The sequence below is a fragment of the Oryzias latipes genome, chromosome 5, assembly GCF_002234675.1.
Source record: "Oryzias latipes chromosome 5, ASM223467v1".
In the NCBI taxonomy this organism is placed as follows: Eukaryota; Metazoa; Chordata; class Actinopteri; order Beloniformes; family Adrianichthyidae; genus Oryzias; species Oryzias latipes.
In genome coordinates, this window is record NC_019863.2 from 13,406,245 (window position 1) to 13,419,169 (window position 12,925).

A 12,925-nucleotide genomic window follows, 5' to 3' on the forward strand; every position below is an offset into this window, starting at 1 on the left:
AAACTTGCTGAGACTCATTTTTAACAGCACTAAGAAACTCAGAATGTTACAGCATCATGGGTAACGGCCAACAAACCTGCGTAAAGTGACATGAGCAGAGTAATGACAGCTGATAGGAGCTAATAGGAAGCTAATTGAAGAAAATCACTTTCATAAATGTTGTCTTTAGTTTGAAGGACAGGTTTGAGGCCGAGATGAAGATGACGCCTCACAGGGTTCAGTGTATTTTAATGAGCTACTTCAAAGAGTGAAAATAGATGCATCTATTTACATTCAAAAAGGCCCACACATGATCACGCGCAGGAATTTTTAGTAGGATACACAGAATTTCAAAGTAGCAGGTGATGCAACCAGAACTGGTTTCCTTACAAAGCCAACATACCAGAAGTGTACATTGAATTGTGATTAACTGATTTCTAATCCAGCCTTGGTTTTTGTTTTTGTCTCCTCTTTGATCAAACTTTGTGACTGAAATATTCATTTCTTACCTTTTTTATTTTGAAATTGATTTGGCCAATGACTGTGCATGTTAATACTTTATTACAGTCTGTATGATAAATGGATTGCATAAGCTTGCTTAGCATAATCTCAGTCGTGTAAGGATATGCATGCAGAAACCCCACGCACTCTCACTGCCCCCAGATGCAAAACCACAACCGGATCTATCAGCTTACTTTCCAATTAGTCCAGTATTAGTTTTTTCTTTTCCTCATCATTTTACATTTAAAACTTCAAGGAATGTCTTCTAAAAGGGGACATGTTGAAGACCCACTCCGATAAAAATCCTGTTTTTGGTGTTCTTGCAGCACTTTTTTTGAGGATGGAGGACATTTATTGAGAACATTAAGATTACATCTGCATTTCTGAGTATTTCTTCATTCAAATCCGGAGTACACCAAAAAAATGCTGGTTCAAAAAGCTCATAGGTGTGATGTACAATCAGCTGGTCACAAGCTCAACCCCATTCTGATGCATCCACTTGCAGACAAATAGATCCATGTATGTCTTTGTTTTCCTTGTCTGATCTGGCATCTGGATCAAAACTGTACGGCTGGAGAGCTCCAATATCGCTCGCCATATTTTCTGCACCAGCACATGGATGATGGGAAGAAGGGGCAGGCCTACTCTGCGCCAACTGTCCACAACTCAGGGGCAAATTTCTAATAAACTTCTGCCGCTCTGCAAAAACTAGTCCCAGAAAATGACAGTTTTTTTAAGATTTTGCCTAAAAACGGCAAAATCAAAATTAAAAAATCAATGTGAACACTTTTAAAAAGATTAAAAGATGATCAGAGTACAACTATAACGCTGTAGTACGAATAAGGGAAATAGCAAGGAGAACGCTTTTGCTCAACCTTTCTTGCGCAGCACACCTGTGAAGCAGTCGGGCATGCTGCCCAGTGCTGACTCCAGATTCTCTTTCTCCGTTCATTGCTCAATTTTACTCTGCTCTCATTCCTTGTCTCCTTGTTGTATTTTCTCCACTCTCCATTGTCTCTTTCCTTCACAGAGCCAGCATTTTCAGCTTCCTCTGGGTAAAGTATCACCTTCAGTAGAGCTTACCAAAATAAGCTTGTTTTCTGCACTGCTGTTCTGCAAAAGAGGAGCAGATAAGGAGGAAAAAAAGGCCTGGTGCTTTTTAAATCATTTTTAAAGGAAAAGCATGCTGGAGGAATTAGCATAGATCAAGTTAATAATCTGCCCGTGTGAAAGCAAAATATGCATTTTAGATTTTTTTTGCTCCAATATGAAACAGGGCAAACTCGGTTCAGCTTTGGGGGGGAAAAAAACCCTGCTTGGTAAAAATAAATTTTTTTTTTTGTTCTTATTAGATTTCCCATCCAGCCCCTGTATAACGTTTATTTTTATCTTGTTATTTTGCCGTTGAATTTTCATGTGAAACAACACACAATCCTTTCTTCTCCAATAAGGTGAGCAAGTAAACAATGTGCACTGCTGGAGCGTCATCTGAATGCAAAATCGACGCTTCACAGGACACAAAACACATTTTTATGAAGACACAAAACAACAACCCAACAAGGACAAAATACATCTGCATGAAAATGAGAGAGAGCTGACAAAACAACATTTAAAATGTCGGAAATGTTCAGTTCGAAGGTTAGTCCACTTTAAATATAATTTTAAAAAAATGAGCCTTATGAGCTCAACAGTCCTATCACATGAATCCTAAATGATAAAGAGGTTGTTTATTGGTCTGTAATTATTGCATGGCTTTAGAATATTTTGTTAAAAGCTGTAAATCTCACAGAAATCTCCATCTTAAAAAAAACAAATTCATCTACTGCCATAATTCTGGCATTCACAGACTCTTGGCGCTTTAATTGGTCATCTTTTCATTCCCTTTTGACATGGTGCTGCAACGTGAGTGGTTTATTGTATCAAGTCACGCTCGGCTCTGTTCTGCTTTGCCAAGACGACACCGATGACAGCAGCACTCAGGGGAACACGGTGAAGTTACATCAACCGAAAGAGTCTGCATGCTTCATGTAGTGCTGAAGCGTTTCCTTGCATATGGCACGTTTGATTTAATCCTAGCTCTGGTAGACATCAGTCTTTCTTGTCTTTACTTTGTCTCTTTTTGTACTCAGTGCATGTAGCCGTGGCTATGACAGACAAAGTGTGCAGCTATGCAGTGTTGGGATGACGTATGTCTAGATGCGTTTGAGCCATTTAAAATGTCAGCACATCCGCAATGTGTCCTTAGAATTATTTTTAAGGTGGGCTGTATTTCTAACGGGTCGTATTTTTTGAAGCACATTTTTGGGCAGTGAGAGGGCTGACAACCTAAAGGTGGTAAACTGTGAAACAGTTAGTGAAAAGCTTAAAATGAACTCAGTAAATAAATAAAATAAAAGCAGGCGTCTGAGAAACAAAGTACACAGCAAGCCACAAATTGTCATCTCATACCAAAAAGGAGTCATTTGCAAGGATTCTAAAATGGTCCTCACCACCATCTACTTAAGATAACTGACGATATTAGGTTTTATAATTATGTTCTCCATCCACAACAATCAAAACCAAATTTGTTGACAGAAATGGCTTGCAAGTATTTATAGGAAAAAAAAGGGAAGAGAAGATGAAAATTCTAAAGACGAATATTTGTCCAAGCTTTTTTGTGGACCTTTTTTAATGTAAGCTGTATTCATTAATACAATTAGTGGGTGAACTTTAGGATCTTTTTTTAGCAAGCCAGGTAAAATTGAGGATTTGAAACTACAATATTTCCTTCCTTTAGACTGTTCTGCTGAACTTTTATTAAGTTATTGAATTGCCAAAACCCCAGTCTAATGGTTAACTGAGAGCAAATGTCAGCCTTTCTTCATGGTGGTGGTGACATTCTTCAAATATTGACTGCACCTCCTCTGCCTTTCCTCCAGTCTTCTCATGTAGCCTTTGCAGGCTGCTTTTTCTTTTTCCACAAACTCTAGAAACCAGGTTGAATCTTTGAATTTTGCAGCACAGGCTCCCTCCTGTGTGGCAGAACTAATGCCAAAGCTTTTCATGGTGCACAAATCAGATAAAGCAAAAGCCCTGTGAAAAATGACAACACTTGATTTTTATAAATCCTCCACATGAACTGTGCAGGAGAAAAAGTTGCGAAAAACTTACTTGAAATATGACTAGCTGTTATCTCGGGTGACCTTTTTGAGAATGGACAATCAAATGTTAATCTCTTATTGAAAGTTTCTCTCTTTTACCCAAAATGCATCAGCCTTTTTTTGATTATTTTCAACTAGAACATCAAACATGAGAGCCACAGCAAGCCAGAAATCATAAAAAAAACAGAGGATACTTTGCCAATATGACCAAATCTGTGTTTCCTGCTGTCTGTACATTCTGCGGATGTGTCTTCTCATTTCCCAGATGATTTCCCTCCATCACTCCGTCCAGTGTGCAGTATTTATTCCCTGGTCTTCACTCACTGGCAGATTTTCATTCATCAAAAGTTGGTAATTAAATATTTGGAGCCGTTCCAATCTTCTCCCCAGTTTTTGTATCCATTTAAATTCCGCCATTTTCCCTGCCTGCTTTTGAGGAAAAATCATTCAACTGCAGCTCCCTCCTTTTTCACGCATATTATACCACAGCTGCTCAGAACATTGTCATTATTTACAAGAGCATTGCCAATAAATGCATGCCATAACTTTCACTGCATCTCTGTGCCTACTCCTGGACCCTCGGTCATAAAAATACCAATTTAAACGAAGCACAAAGAAATAGACTTTTTTTTACGTCACAGCCTTTCCTTTCTGCACTGAATGCAGGCAGAGAAAGAACAAATGGAGGTTTGTTCCTCACTCAGGAAGCCCTGCAGCTTTTTCTGAGACCGTGTTAAAAAAACAAAAGTTTGAATTTTCATGCAATCATTACCTGCAAACTCTCTCAGACACTCATCTGAAGCTCGAGACTCAATTTCACAGAATAGTTGCAGTAGCATCCAACACATGCCATGTGTCAGAAAGCAATTTTTGTCATGTGTCAGCCTCTGCCTCTGCTAGTCTTGACAAACAGGTGTATATAACACATAAGCAAACCAAAGCATGAACATGATGCAGGTGAAAACATGCTTAATGGTCAATTTAACAGTACTATGAGCAACTCTGCAGAATAACAACATCAAATGAAGCCAACATCTTCCACACAATGACCAGATCTGCATCCAGACTTGGTAAAAAAAGAACAATTGTTTTTTTCCCCCCAATCTGTTCATGTCAGAGTCAGGGATGACAGGCCCTCCTGCTTTTGTCCATGTGCCCACAGTTATGTTCCATTAAAAAAAAAAGAAAGCATCAACGCGTAGAACAGCCTGACAGCTCAAAGCAGCAGCCCGGACACAGTGATGTGTTCAAGTCTGTCAAATGACAATGCAAGTGCAATGTGACTGTCTGAAAGGTGGCCGCATGAACGAACTGCTCCCTTCGCCTTGTCAGAGGTTCAATGTCTGCTTGAGCTTCTTGTTTAGCCTCCTGACTGCTAAAATGGTGTTTTGGTTGATTTCAGTGATGCATTCACTGGAAGTAACCCCAAAATGAAACAGTATTTCTTCTTGAACAACTTTAAACAGTGAAGTGACAGACATCAGACATTTAGATAACACCTGCAGTTCAGCAACAACAGTCTTTCATTGACAACCACATAACATCAACTTGGAATCTGATATAAGTAATGAGGAGCCAATGTTGCTTTCACAGTAACTCAAAGAGAATTTAATATCGGTGAAAGCTACACTCACACCTGCCCCGAAAACACCCATTCCAGCTGCCCCTTCCAACGAAAAATCTATGTAAAAGCGCTTAAATGCACATTTCGGGCTTTCACGTTCAAAACTCTTGCATGCATGCGTAGCTATGCACATTTCTGAGACCATTTTCAGGCTCTGTGTACAAAATCCGCTGCAACTGAATGTGCGTTGCAAGTTACACAAGGTCGGACTTTGACCACGCAGGGACTTGATTTAATTCACGGAACTGCCAACTGTTTCAAAATTGATCATGGAGGACAAATAATTGCAGTTTGTGCTGGAATTATGTCATATATCTGAATGGAGCTGTGAAAGAAAAAGTCTGGAGAAAGATTTACGAGATTTGCACCGTTTTGACATTTCACCAAACCCCTTCCAACCTTAGGTAATGGATATGCACTATTGAACAATAGAAAAAGAAAAAGTCCCCTCCCTGTTTATCCAGTGTGAAAATTATGGGCTATATACACACAAGAACCCGCATTGTTGGTTTTGAATGCACATCGCATACCCAGTGTGAACGTAGCTTAAGAGTGTACTGATCCAGGTTAATCCTGCAGTTTTAAAAAACATACCCCTATAGTTTGACCTAAAAACAAAATGTAACAATGATTGCTAATCCAAAACTCTGTTTTTTTACCAATTGATGGCCAGGACCAATTACAGAACAAGTTTCTCCAGGGTTTCGATTTAAATTTGAAGAACACGTTTTGATGTTTTAGGGAAAAGCTCTTAAGACATATTTTCAAAAAACAGCGTAAACTACTGCAAGTTGCTCCAGAGTATAAACCGCAGCAGCCAAAATATGGATAATGAGGAAAAAAATTTTTTATTAACGTTGCATTGGAATATATGACTTCTGATCAATTTCACTAAGCCTGGCGTAAGACTGAGCGGCACGTCTTCTTCGGTGTTGGTTTCAGTAGCAAATACTGATGCACCTACAGTGTCCTCTAGCGGTTTTTAGTGGAAAAATGACAAACACAAGAGCCTATCTGTTTAAAATTAATAATTAAAAGGTTTGTGATAATAATTAATAAATGTAAAGCATACGGTATATGGGACAACAGACCCTTTAACCCTTTATAGGGCAAGTGACTGTTTTTGGTAATTTCCGCACCTGTTACTTTTCACGCCCTTCCCCCGTCTCAGTGAGTTCAAGAGTCATGGGATCTTTACCCATGACTCAGCAAAGATCATTCTACATTATAGGTTACTCAATTGTGCAACTTGACCAATCAGCAGAAAGCAGGGTCACATCAAATTAATCTTTTTCTGCAAAATCAGAAAAAGTTGCTTTTGCAGCTCAGTTCACTGGACATTTTCAAAGGAATCGTCAAAACTAACCATGGTAAGTTGATGAAACTCATACATTTTATTGTTGAATAGTTGTGTTAAGTGTTGACATATAAGTTGTTTGCAGAGAATTTATTGAAATGAGTGAAAATACGGCATGAAAAATGCAGGCACCATATTTGATCATACGCCCTATTCACTAAAAACAAAATTTTACTTGGTATGTCTGTTTTTGGACATATGCCCTATGCATCTAACAAACCATATTAGTGCATTTTCTTTACAAATAAAGAAATACAACTTAGAATATTATGTTTTAATATTGCCAAATGTTTTATATCACTATACAGTGATTCAGGGAGAATTTAAATACTGTTTTTAGATTATGAATAGTGATAAAGAGTGATTTTTGTCAGTTTATGATGTTATGACAGTTGTTTTATTGCATGTGTTTAATTTTTAGCTTCCATCATTTTTTTATGGCAAGAGGAGGGAGACTGCTGTTGTGCCAGTCCACCCTGACATTAGTGATGATGATGAGGATCAAGATGATGATGTGTCAGACCCCGACTTCTCCCCACCCACCAACAACCTGGACATTCCCAGACCCTCACACACAGTTGTGTGAGGGTCTATTCAACACTTTTGTTATTAGCACTTTTTTTATTAGCACGTTTATGTTCTAAAAGTGATGTTCAAATGTTCAAATACATAATATGTGTTTTTCTTATATTTATATATATATATGTATACTTATTGGAATTTGTTTTCCCACTCACGGGCAAGTGACCAAATATGGTAACTTCATTGGCATTGATTTTCTACATGAAAATAAAAAAAATTGAAAAATGTCACCAATGATATGAAGTCTTGTTATGTTCTCCAATAACACTCTAAGGTTGAATTTTAGAATTTTAGAGTATTTCATTGAGTGCCCTATAAAGGGTTAACAACTTTAACCTGCAGAGAAAACAGCTGATATGTGATATGTGTGTACATCAGAATGCATTTTATATGATTTTTATTTTTTTTACACATAAAGAAAAGCCCTGCTCTTCAGTGTTAGAGTGTATTCTTTGAGTATATATATGCAGCAAGTCTTTTAGTGTCAATTTCAGTCACATTACAAAACATTTAGCATGCACTGGAATCTAAAGGTTAGTAACAACTGGGCTCAGACGGGGCTTCGATGTCTTGCTAAAGGGCACATGTCAAACTGAGGAAATGATGGACAACTGTTCAGCTCACATGGGGCAACAGCCATCCCATCCCAGCTTGACTCAACAGGTACAGTAAAAATAATTTTTTTTAGCAACATTTCTGTTTTTAGATGCCCATTTTCTTCTGTAAAAATGCAAATAAAAATAAAAAACAAAAACCCAGGCTTAAAGACCTTAAACAAACCCACTCAGACGCCAGGTCCCACTTTAATGATAAATTTGAACATGAATGTATCTTTATTAAAGTTGTGCAAGGGGCATTTTATAATACTTTTACACAGTGTGGTTAATGGTTAAGTACAGATTAACTTAGTCATTACAATTTCCTTTTATTCATTATTAATTAGAAAGCACTGCTTCTTATAGCTTCCAGAAAAGCCGCATCATTTCTTATTGCTTCAGTTTCCCACACATGCGCTAAACAGGTTCAAATTCACCCTGTTACCACTCAACCTCAGAATGAGTAACAAGACGTGTAGGTGATGTCTCAAGAGCTGCTGGAGACGGTGTAAAGTCTCTTCACAAAACTGGTTTAGAAATCAACAAGAGCCTGTTTCACCCTCTGCCAAACATTCAGGCCTGGCATCTGTTCTCAGCCAGGAGGCCCCATCCTTCAACCTCTAAATGAAATTTCTTCATCACTTTTTACAATCCTACTTTTTCTTCTAAAAAAGAGGCGTGTTTCTAATTACTCCAGGGCTATTCATAGCAAATGACACCCTCTAGACAGTGCAGATAGCAGGTCTGTTAAAGAAAATAGGGTTTGCCTTTGCTCTGTGCTCCTCGCTGTTGATCAATAGTGAGACAGAAGAGAGGAACGCTTTTATCTTTTGACAAAATGCTATACCGGAGCATGAATATCTACTTTTATTGTCAGACCATCTTCTCTGTGAAGAATCTTTTCAAGGGAGTTGGTCTTGCTTGAGAGGGCACAGAGAGAGGCTGATCTCTGGCAGCGAATTACCTGGAGGAGGCATTCTCTACACAAGCCATGTGAGGGAGATTCATTATACCGCAGAAATGATCTAACACAGGAACGAAGCATAACATCTGCCCCTTTGCAGAACATCTGCATTTCCTGATGTGTTTCAGAGTTCCCCCACTTTTTTCCTCACCTGTCAGTCTTAAAGTAACGGTTGAAGTAATCAGACATCCAGCTGCCTGTCTCCTTTCTGGACAGAAATTATGCAAACGTATTCAATCAACCCCCAGCGGAGTGCAATATTTACCTCCTGCTTGTTAAGGCATAGCAAGGACAGCTGTCAGCAGGGCTATGCAGTCGCACAATCAATGCTGTGACATGATTGCAATGAAGGCTGGGAGTTTTAGTGTGGGTAAATTCTGTTTCAAGCAGAGCTAGGTCCAAATGCATTTTAAATGTAGGCAAGCTTTTCTCAGTGTGATTCTGAAGAAATTACTTCAGCAGAAACTCAGGAAAAATGACAACCTGTAATTTTTTTTAAATAAAAGTCTCGATAAATACAGATGCTTTCAGGAAAGTTACCATATACTCATGCAAAAATAATTTAGAAAAGTTACAGGAAGTTGAAAACTTTCCTATCACATGGTGAAGTTTCCAGGGATACACAGAGATGTTTAGTAAAATATACATTTTCTGCACTCTCAGGTGCACTTTAAAAAAAAAGAAAACATTGCCGTAAAGTGTCCTTTATCATTAAGATGTCAAAGCGTTTTTTAAAAGGTACAGGGGGCTCTGTTAGAATGTCAGTCTGCTTTTTTAGGGTTGCAAACAAGGTAGGGTGTCACAGTCACAGTAACCTTTATTTATTTGTCTGTTTTTTTTTACATGTGGCAAAACAAAGTTACAGGCATTGTAAATACGCTCACATGGCTAATGGTTCCAAAATGGCTAATGCTTCTAACATGGCTCAAGTGTAGCGTGTTACAAACAAGTTCTGGTGTTACTGTCAACACAGTTATAACGGTATGACTGACGGACTTATCCCTGACTCTGCTCTCTCGCTTAATCTGCCTTATAGTTCGATACACCTTATAAATGACATACTGTTCCAACAATAACCCCAGCGTTTATTCCAAAGATTTGGCAGCCAGCCCCGTGCTTCTAAGGGACAGGTGTCTGTTGAAGACTAGCGTTTATTCTATCACAGCCAGAATGGTAATGGCTAATAGGTTGATTTTGCTGTGAAATTCGGTCAAGAAATGCAGAAAAAAAAACACCATATATACATTTCAGGAATTAATGAAATTATAAATGAGAATATTTTGTTATTTTCTAAGTGGCACTTGCTGCGAACGTTTTGTTTCTTTTTGAAGCATCAGCAATCTCCCTATCAAAAATTCTCTTCGCTTTCATACCAATCATTTTCCTGGAGACACCTTTCCGTGTTGTTTTCTTTGCACCTCCACCAGACAGTCGTTTGCTTGTTGCTTCTTTTTCTGAAGCCGTCTTCTCAATATCACCCATCAGCTTGCGCTATTCTCTGAGACTATAGGATCCATCACTAAATATTGTGCAGATTCCTCACCTGAATGTTCTTTGGCGTATGCCACCACTGAAAATTTTGATCGAATGAGCGTGTCTTGGCCATTGTTAGGGTTAGGGTATCAGAAAACGGCGACTAAAATAACAAAGAACTGTTGGACCCGAAGTTTATTGGAGACCGGCGTCAATTACAGACTGGCCACTATTGGAAGATATAGACTCTGACCATTTATTGACAGTTTATCTTTTAATCTGGTGCACTCTATACAGCACTAAATACAATGTATGTGTTTTTATACATTTTATTTATATACATATAGGGTAGTCAAAGTTACACACACATATATGTGTCTTTTATCAATCTTGTTTTGTAAAAGTAATAGAATACCTGTAATTCTTAGTTGTTTCAAAATAAATTATTTCATATAGACTAGATTGAGGGTTAAGACTCTACAGAACATTCAAGGATAATGAGCCTGAGAATGAAAAAAGACTATGACTCATAGAGACAGTCTCAACACACCACCTGCAAAAAATTCCACCAGAGCGAAAATTACAATATTCTGAAGTTCCTCTATTTGTTTTTTTTACTTCATCCTCCACAGTCTAAAGAGCCATCCGTGCAGCATTACACCACATCAGAAAGCTGAAAAGGCAGCCTTTTCAAGGCCAGAATGCTGACCCATAACTTTATTTTTTATCTTTGACCAGATGCTTGTTAAAGAAAAACTAATGGTGCCTAGAGGAAAACTGAAATTTTCCAGCATTTGGATGTGTTTCTTAGATTACCAGTATATTTAGCCTAAATGTGCTCAAGCCAAATAATAAAAATAGCAATACAGTGCACAATTTGCAATGTTTTTCTCAAAATACCTGTCAACACCCACTGCCATACTCTATACAAGTAATGTTCTACATATTTCACAAATCTGGAAAATAATGAGCCGGCCGTCCTGAAATCATTAAGCCATTAAATTCTAGGAAACTGTGTTTTGCAAATATATTCAGAATCAAGTTAAACTCCACAGTCCCGCAATTAATAATTAAAAAAAGAATAGACAATGTGCTGATGCTAAAAAAAATGTAGTTGCAAAAAGCATTTGCTAAACTTTACATTTATTTACAATGCAGGAAGCACATATATCTTTGGTGGAAAGTTTAACTGCTGTGACACCATGGGTTAATACGCTCTTTTAACTGTGCTTTCCAATAAAAATGAGGAAAAACCCAACGGAAGGGTAATAAAACAGGAGTAAAATTAGAAGCTGAAGCAGCTTCAATACGAACTGGTGCACATCCCAGATCCAACCAATAGAGGAAATAATGGATTAAAGAAGTCTGATGTTGGACAACTCCACTATCATGAGACAGCATGAGGATAAGGGTGACCTCATAATCATTTGATCAAATAATAGATCCACTTGCACCATCAGAATTTCTTCAGTGACACAGCAAAAATCCAGTGAGCGAAAAAGTTAAAGTTGCTCGCTAATCAGTAAAGAGATAGATAGGGAGACATGACCAACTGCTTAAAAAGAAAATCACAGTACACACAATACACATCATAAATACTGGAAACAGCTGGTGCCCGTAGCAGTGAAAAAGTGTGGTTGAAAATGTGGTGAAGCCATTGGCTCAACAGATGCCCCGGGTTATTAGTAATAATTTCCATAAGGTTGGTTCTTCATAGTTTCCTCAATTGTTTATGCTCCAAACAAGAATAAAAAAAGAAAGAAAAAAAACTAAACAAACCAGATGTTTTTTGCTCTTGAGAACAATAGTTGTAAACTTTGTTAAAAACAAAATTACATCCGACAAATGGCTCCTCTTTTTTTTTTTTGTTTCTCGTTTTTGAGCTACAGATAAAGAAATGTTTCTAAAAAATATTTGGCTTCATTGTCAATTTTCTTTGAAGTAAAACACAAAACCATAACACGTAGTGAACGACCCTGGGTGTATTTCGGGCAGGCAACTCGAGCAGTGCGTTTACCTGGTTACTCCTCCCTGCCGGCGGTTCAGTCTAATCAACTCACCTGTTCTGCGTCCTACTTAAGTTCCAGGTGCGGTCCAATCCTCTTCTTCCATTTCCGCGAGCTCTGCGTTCGTCACCGGTTCTCCATGCGCGCTGTTCTAGCTTTTTCAGCGTCATGATGTCTTCCCCCCGTTCTTTTCCGGACTCGTTGGTCCCCCTTTTTATGATGTGGGGGCGTCCGTCTTCCCCACGTCTGCCCCTCCTTTTGCGGCTGTTCAGCAGGTGGTTTCACGGCTCCCGGCGCGTCTGGGGGGCAGAGTCCTGCAGTGTTCGGGTTGTCAGTGGCGCTCGATCGGGAGATGTATGGGCCTTCTTGAATGCCGTGATCACCGGAATCCCTATGGTGAGCGTGCCATGCTGCCATCCTCCTGTGTTCTTTCTGTGTTGAGGCTTTTCCGAGGCTCTTCCTGGTTCTCTGCTAAACCTGGTCATCGGTGACATCATGCCCCTAAGGACCCTGGGAATTGCAGTTATTTTTTCTTGAACGTAATGATGTGCACCTGGTTCGGTTTCTGCTGTGTGGCTCTGTGTCGTCCGGGTATCGTTTCGGGGATTGTGGGGTCTTTTCCGTGTTAGTGAAGGCTGGCGGTCCTCGCCTGGACCGGTTTCTCATGCTGGCTAAATTTGTTGTGGCCTTTGGGGTTTTTCTC

At 38.9% G+C, this 12,925-nt stretch overlaps 1 protein-coding gene and 1 long non-coding RNA gene across 3 annotated transcripts in view; one reads left to right on the plus strand and one right to left on the minus strand.

Annotated features, from left to right (window-relative positions):
* The window catches only part of LOC101172155 (protein FAM19A2), a 124,960-nt gene that overhangs the window by 83,676 nt on the left and 28,359 nt on the right, over window positions 1-12,925 (minus strand). The window lies entirely within an intron of this gene.
* LOC111947442 lies at window positions 6,544-7,418 on the plus strand. The gene is made up of 2 exons (XR_002873284.1): window positions 6,544-6,614; window positions 7,047-7,418. It is a non-coding gene; the product is annotated as an uncharacterized LOC111947442 (long non-coding RNA).